The following is a 6292-nucleotide window of genomic DNA, read 5'->3' as shown; positions in this document are numbered from 1 at the left end:
TCAGCTGCCGGAAACGGGGCCCTCTCCGTCATGTGCTTCTGGACAAAGATACTAGAGGAACTAGACGGTGTAAGAAAATAACTGCAGATGCTGGTACAAATCGAAGGTATTTATTCACAAAATGCTGGAGTAACTCAGCAGGTCAGGCAGCCATGATCGCATTGAATGGCGGTGCTGGCTCGAAGGGCTGAATGGCCTACTCCTGCACCTATTGTCTATTGTCTATCTCAGGGGAGAAGGGAATGGGTGACCCTAAGAACCGTAGTACGTCATGGCGCCATTTTAGTAGGCAGAAACTTGCAGAAACATTTTAAAAGAAAAATAACAAAAATCTGTGAATTGATAGATGAGATATATTCTGCATTTTTTATGGTATCGTCACGCATACTGTTCCCCCAAAACATTGATTACACTGCGAGAGGCATAATGGACGGCGGGTTTTGCCTACTAAAATGGCGGATGTTTCGCTCCTTTGCGTACTACACTTCAGTGTAGGCAATTTCAACAGAGTGGTCCATCTTGTTCCTCTAGTATCTTTGCTTCTGGACCTCGCAGAACGAGAGGACACCACGGTCGGGCAATGGCCGAGTGGCGGCGAGAGGGCAGGACGATCGGTGTCCGATGGTGCCGCTGACCCTGTGGTGCCGCTTAATTGGACCTAATTCAGAGCAGAGAGGCGGCACACATTTTCCCATCAAGATTGATCTCACTGCTTGTAACTCAATAAGCAAGTGTACGTCAAGACTTCAGTCTGAAGAAGGGTCTCGACCCGAAACGTCACCCATTCCCTCTCTCCTAGATGCTGCCTGACCTGCTGAGTTACTCCAGCATTTCGTGATACCGTCAAGAGTGTTTTATTGCCATATGTCCCCGATAGAACAATGACATTCTTACATGCAGCAGCACAACCAAATATGTAACCATATTCTATGTAAACATAGTACTCTGTAAACAATATAATAAACGAGAAAAAAAAGTTCAGTATGCGTGTACATCTATAAACATATACATATGTTTTATACACACACACATAAAACCAAACAATAATAGTGCAATTAAGTCAAAACCAATGCCCACGTGTCTATGTCATTCAGAGCTTATTTGGAGGTTGTGGTGTTTTAATAGGCTGATGGCTGTCGGGGAGAAGCTGTTCCTGAACATGCATGTTACAGTTTTTAGGCTCGTATGTCTTCTTCCCGATGGCAGGAGTGAAATGAGTATGTGGCCACAGTGGTGTGGGTCACTAATAATGCTGACTGCCTTTTCGATACAGCGACTCCTATGAATCCCTTTGATGGTGAGGAGGTCAGAACCCGTGATGGACTGGGCAGTGTTCACCACTTTTTGCACTCTTCTGGTCTGCTGGATAATGGTCCCAAGCTCCACATTGATTTCTAATACCAGGAACGTGTCTTCGAAGAGCTGCAGTCACGATATCCTCTCTGATATTATCAATCAAATATTGACTCAAACATAACACGCATGATGAATTTCAAGAGCACATTCCAATAAACATGCAAATACTTCGGCTTCCGCTGTCTTGAGAGATGTGTTCCAGGTTTCCACCACTTTCTGGGTGAAAGATTCATTCTCAATTTCCCTCTAATTTCTTACCCTTATACTCTAAATCTAAGCTCTCTAGTTGTAAGCACTCTGCCGAGAAGAAAGGTTTCTCACCGTCTATTTTATCTATACCTCTCATAATTCTGTATACCTCCATCAGATCACCTCACTTGCATGTCTCTTCCACTGCTCTCCCCACTTCCACACCAAGCTGTCCTCGTCCTTCTCCACTGCCAAAGTGATGTCAAAGTAAACCTGAAGAACAATACCTCATATTCCAGTGCAACAAACAATATGCTGGAAGTACTCAGAAGATAGAACAACATTTATGAGGGGAAATTTCTTGATTAGTACAGGTGTCAGGGGTTATGGGGAGAAGGCAGGAGAATAGGGTTAGGAGGGAGAGATAAATCAGCCATGATGGGCCAAATGGCCTATTTCTGCTCCAATCACTTATGACCTTATGAAAGGAATGGTCAGGTTTCAGATCAAAACCCTGCATCAGATTGTCGGCTCAGACTCAAAACTTCCCCCCTGCACTCCTCGCCCACCTGGATAATTGCCCATCATCCCCCACCTCACCTGGTTCCACCTATCCCCTACCAGTCCCTGCACTACCCCTCCTTCTCACGTCTTTATACTGGCTATCTTCCCTCTATACTCTCAGTCCAAATGCAAGGTCTCGATCCGAAACATTGACCATCCCTTTGCCTCCATATATGGTGCCTGGCTGCTGAGCTCCTCCAGCAGTTTGTTATTTGCTCCACATTGCAGTAAGTGCAGTGTCTTGAATCTCCCCTCAGCGTTTCATCTCCAAAGAAAAGAACAATTTATCCAGTCTCTCCTCAAAGGTGAAAAGCTCTTTCCCAGGAAACATTCATGTGGATTCCCCTTTTGCCATTACATCTTTCCTATCATGTGGCAACATACTGCCCATAATACTTCAGCTGTGGCATAAATAAAGTTTTATATAGTTATAACATAAACTCTCTGTTTTTATATTCTACATCCCAACCAATCAATGCTTGTATTTCGTATAACTTTATTGCCACCTTATATTATTGAGTTCAGGAATTCATGGGCATCCAAACCAAGGTGCCTCTGCTCCTCAATTCTTATTGAGGTCCTACCATTCATTCTATATATCCTAATCCCATTACTTCTCCCTAAATCCTTATTTTTTAAGATGAAATTCCATTTATGTTTACTCTGTCAATCTGAACACTGATCAAAATTATACTGTAGTCGAAGACCATCCTTCTCACTATCAATACCATCAATCTGCAAATGCACAAATCATGCCTCCTATATCCACATCCAGATTGTCAATGTATATAACAAGCAAGGGTCCTAGAACCAATCCCATGGTACATATCTGGTCACAGCATTCCTCTTGCAAAACCAATTCATGACCATCATCAAACTAATTTGGGATCCAAACTGCTCACTTACTTTGGATCCTATGGGTTCTAATCTTTGGCCAGTCTACATGTGTGATCTTATCCAAGGATTTAATGAAGTCCATGTGGATTACATCAACCGTACTACCCTCATTGACACATATCATCACCTCCTCACAAACAAAATCAAACAAGTCAGACTGCCGATAAGTCAGACATTACAGGAAGGATGTGAAGGCTTTGGAGAGGATACAGCAGAGGCTCACCAGAATACTGCCTGGATTAAGGTGGTATTAGCTACAAGGAGAGGTTGGACAGACTTGGATTGTTTATCTGGAACACTGGAGATTGAGGGAAGACCTGATAGAAGTGTAGATAGGTAGACAGCCAGAACATTTAGCCCAAGTTGGAAACGTTAAAGACCAGAGGGAAGAGGGGCAAAGTTTAAAGGAGATGCGCCTGGAACGCTTTGCCAGTGATGATGATGAGGCAAATACGATAGTGGTGTTTAATAGGTTTTTAAATGTTCACTTGGATGTGTATGAAATGTAGTGATAAGTACCATGTATAAACCGATGAGATTAGTTTATCTTGGCATCATGTTTAGCACAGAAATTGTAGGCCGAAGAACCTATTCCTAGGCAATACTTTTTAATGTCCGATGTAGGACTTGGGGATGGGAGATGGGCTTACAAAGGATGCAAAAGTCCTGAGGTGGTGGGAGAAATGTGAGCCACTGGGGTGGGGGTGCAGGTGTGGATAGGAGAAAGAGAGCTTGGGGTTATTATATGAAATTGGAGAATTCAATGTTTAAATGTAATAAAAAAGGAACTGCAAATGCTGGTTTATACCAAAGATAGACATAAAATGTTGGAGTAACTCAGCGAATTGGGCAGCATCACCGGAAAAAATGGATAGTTGACATTTCAGGTTGGGACCCTTCTTCAGACTGATTGTAGCAGGGAGTGTGGTGAAAAAAATGGAAGCGAAAAGAGGCAGGACAAATCAAGGCTGCAACAGATAACCTCAAATATGGGGGTTCCCCAATAGGCAAAATGTTGGATAGAGAAACGTGTGAGCGCATGAGGGATATCTAGTTGCGAACTGTGAAGTTAGTTAATGGACATTTAGTGGAGGAGGGTGGAGGGAACTGGTGCAAGGTCAACCAAGGTTGACTGGGGAGGGTTATGGGCAGGGAGTGGGGGAAATAGTAAAGAAGGGGGAGTATCGGATAGGCAGAAAGGGGAGGGGGAAGGGAGGTGTTTGTGGAAGTTACTTTAAATCGATGTTCAATGTTCAAATTCAATGTTCATACCATTGGGTTGTAAGCTACCCAAACAAAGTATGAGGTATTGCATTGATTGTCCTGCTCTTCTTTCAGTCATGCTGCCTTGCATTCCCATGTGCCTTGTCAGGTCTATGCATTTTCCTGCTATGGACTGCAGAGCATGGAATCTTGAATTAAAAACAAACTACTGAAGGAACTCAGCGGGTTAGGCAGCATCTCTGGAAGGAAATTAACAGGCGACATTTCAGATCAGGACCCTTCTTCAGACTGATGGTGTTGTGGGGAGATAGCCAGTACACAAAGGTAGAGAAGTGGTGGGAGAAGTGCAAGTAAGTGATAAGTGGTTTCAGATGAAGAGTGGTTGAATAGCAGATGAGTCAGACGAGGAAGAGATTGAAAGTGAGACTGGAGATGATAAGTAGAGAAGACAAAACGGTGCAGATGGTGGAACATGACAAGGAATGAAGATGGAGTGTGAAATGTAGAACCAGCGTGGGAAGTGTGTGGATGGAGGAGGATAAAGTAACAGGAAGGAGGCTTGGGGCGTGGAAAGGAAGGCCATTAAGTTGCAAGCTATCAAAGTGGAATATGAGATACTGTTCTTCCAGTTTGCACAAGGCCTCATTCTGGCAGCAGAGGAGAACAAGGACAGACAGATCAGTATGGGAAGGGGAATTAACGATTTGCAATCGAGGGCTCCAGGAGCCCTGGTGGACGGAGAAAGTTTTTTGGCGAAGCAGTCCCCAAGTCTATGCTTGATCTCATCGATGTAGTGGAGGCCACTTCAAGAGCACTGAATGCAATAGATGAGGTTGGAGGAGGTGCAAGCAAACCTTTGGCTTACCTGGAAGGGCTGTTAGTCTCCTTTCATAGAGGTGAGGGAGGTGCAGGGACAGGTGTGGCATCTCCTGTGGTTTTAGGTTAAAGTGCCTGGGGAGGGTAAGTGGAAAGGGATAAGCAACGAGGATGTCTCAGAGGGAGTGGTCTCTGTGGAAAGCAGAAAGGGGTGAGTACATGAAAATGAGACTGGCAGTGGAATCACATTGAACCTGGTGGAAATTATGTGTTGAAATTGAACAGTGGTGTGTCTCAGAGATTGGTGCTTAGCCCATTACTGTTTGTCATCTATTTCAATGATTTGGAAGAGAAGGTACAAGGCATGATTAGTAAGTTTGCAGATGATACCAAAATAGTAGACAGTAAAGATGGTTATCAATAATTATAGCAGGATCTTGGTCAGCAGGTCACGTGGGCTGAAAGAGTTTAATTCAGATGTGTGTGAAGTTTGCATTTTGGGAAGCCAACCAGGACAGAACCTTCACAGTGAAAGTTAGGGCAGTATTGTGAAGCAGAGGAGTCTAGGAGTACAGGTACGTAGTTCCCTGAAAGTGTTGTTGCAGGTCGATAGGGTGGTGAAGAATGCTTTTGGCACATTGGCCTTCATCAGTCAGGAGATTCAGTATAAAAATTGGGACGTTATGTTACAGTTCTACGAGATGTTGGTAAGGCCGCACTTGGACTATTTTGTACAGTTTGGGTCACCCTGATATAGCAAAGGTGCCATTAAGGAGATGTTGCCAGTACTCGAGTAGCTGAGATATAGGGAGAGGTTAGGACTATTCCTTGGAGCACATGAGGCCGAAGAGTGAATTTATAATGGTGTATAAAATAACGAGAGGTATAGATTGGGTGAATGCACAGAGTATTTTTTAAAGATAATTAGGCAGGTACGTGGATAGGAAAGGTTTAGAAGGAAATGGGCCAAACACAGGTAAATAGCACTTACTGCCTTAGACAGAGCATCTCGGCATGGACGAGTTAAGCTGAAGGGCCTATTTCCGAAGGAAATTTCCATAGGAAAAACTTTTTCACCTAGAGAGTATGAGGAAAACTTTTTTCACCCAGAGAGTTGTGAAGCTGTGGAATTCTTTGCCACAATAGGCAGTGGAGGCCAATTCACTAGATGTTTTCAAGAGAGTTAGATTTAGCTCTTAGGGCTAAAGGAATCGGGGGATATGGGGAAAAAACAGGAACGCGGTAC

The sequence above is a fragment of the Rhinoraja longicauda genome, chromosome 14 (assembly GCF_053455715.1).
Source record: "Rhinoraja longicauda isolate Sanriku21f chromosome 14, sRhiLon1.1, whole genome shotgun sequence".
Taxonomy (NCBI): domain Eukaryota; kingdom Metazoa; phylum Chordata; class Chondrichthyes; order Rajiformes; family Arhynchobatidae; genus Rhinoraja; species Rhinoraja longicauda.
The sequence above is the reverse complement of the archived record's forward strand: the minus strand, read 5'-3'. Positions refer to the sequence as shown.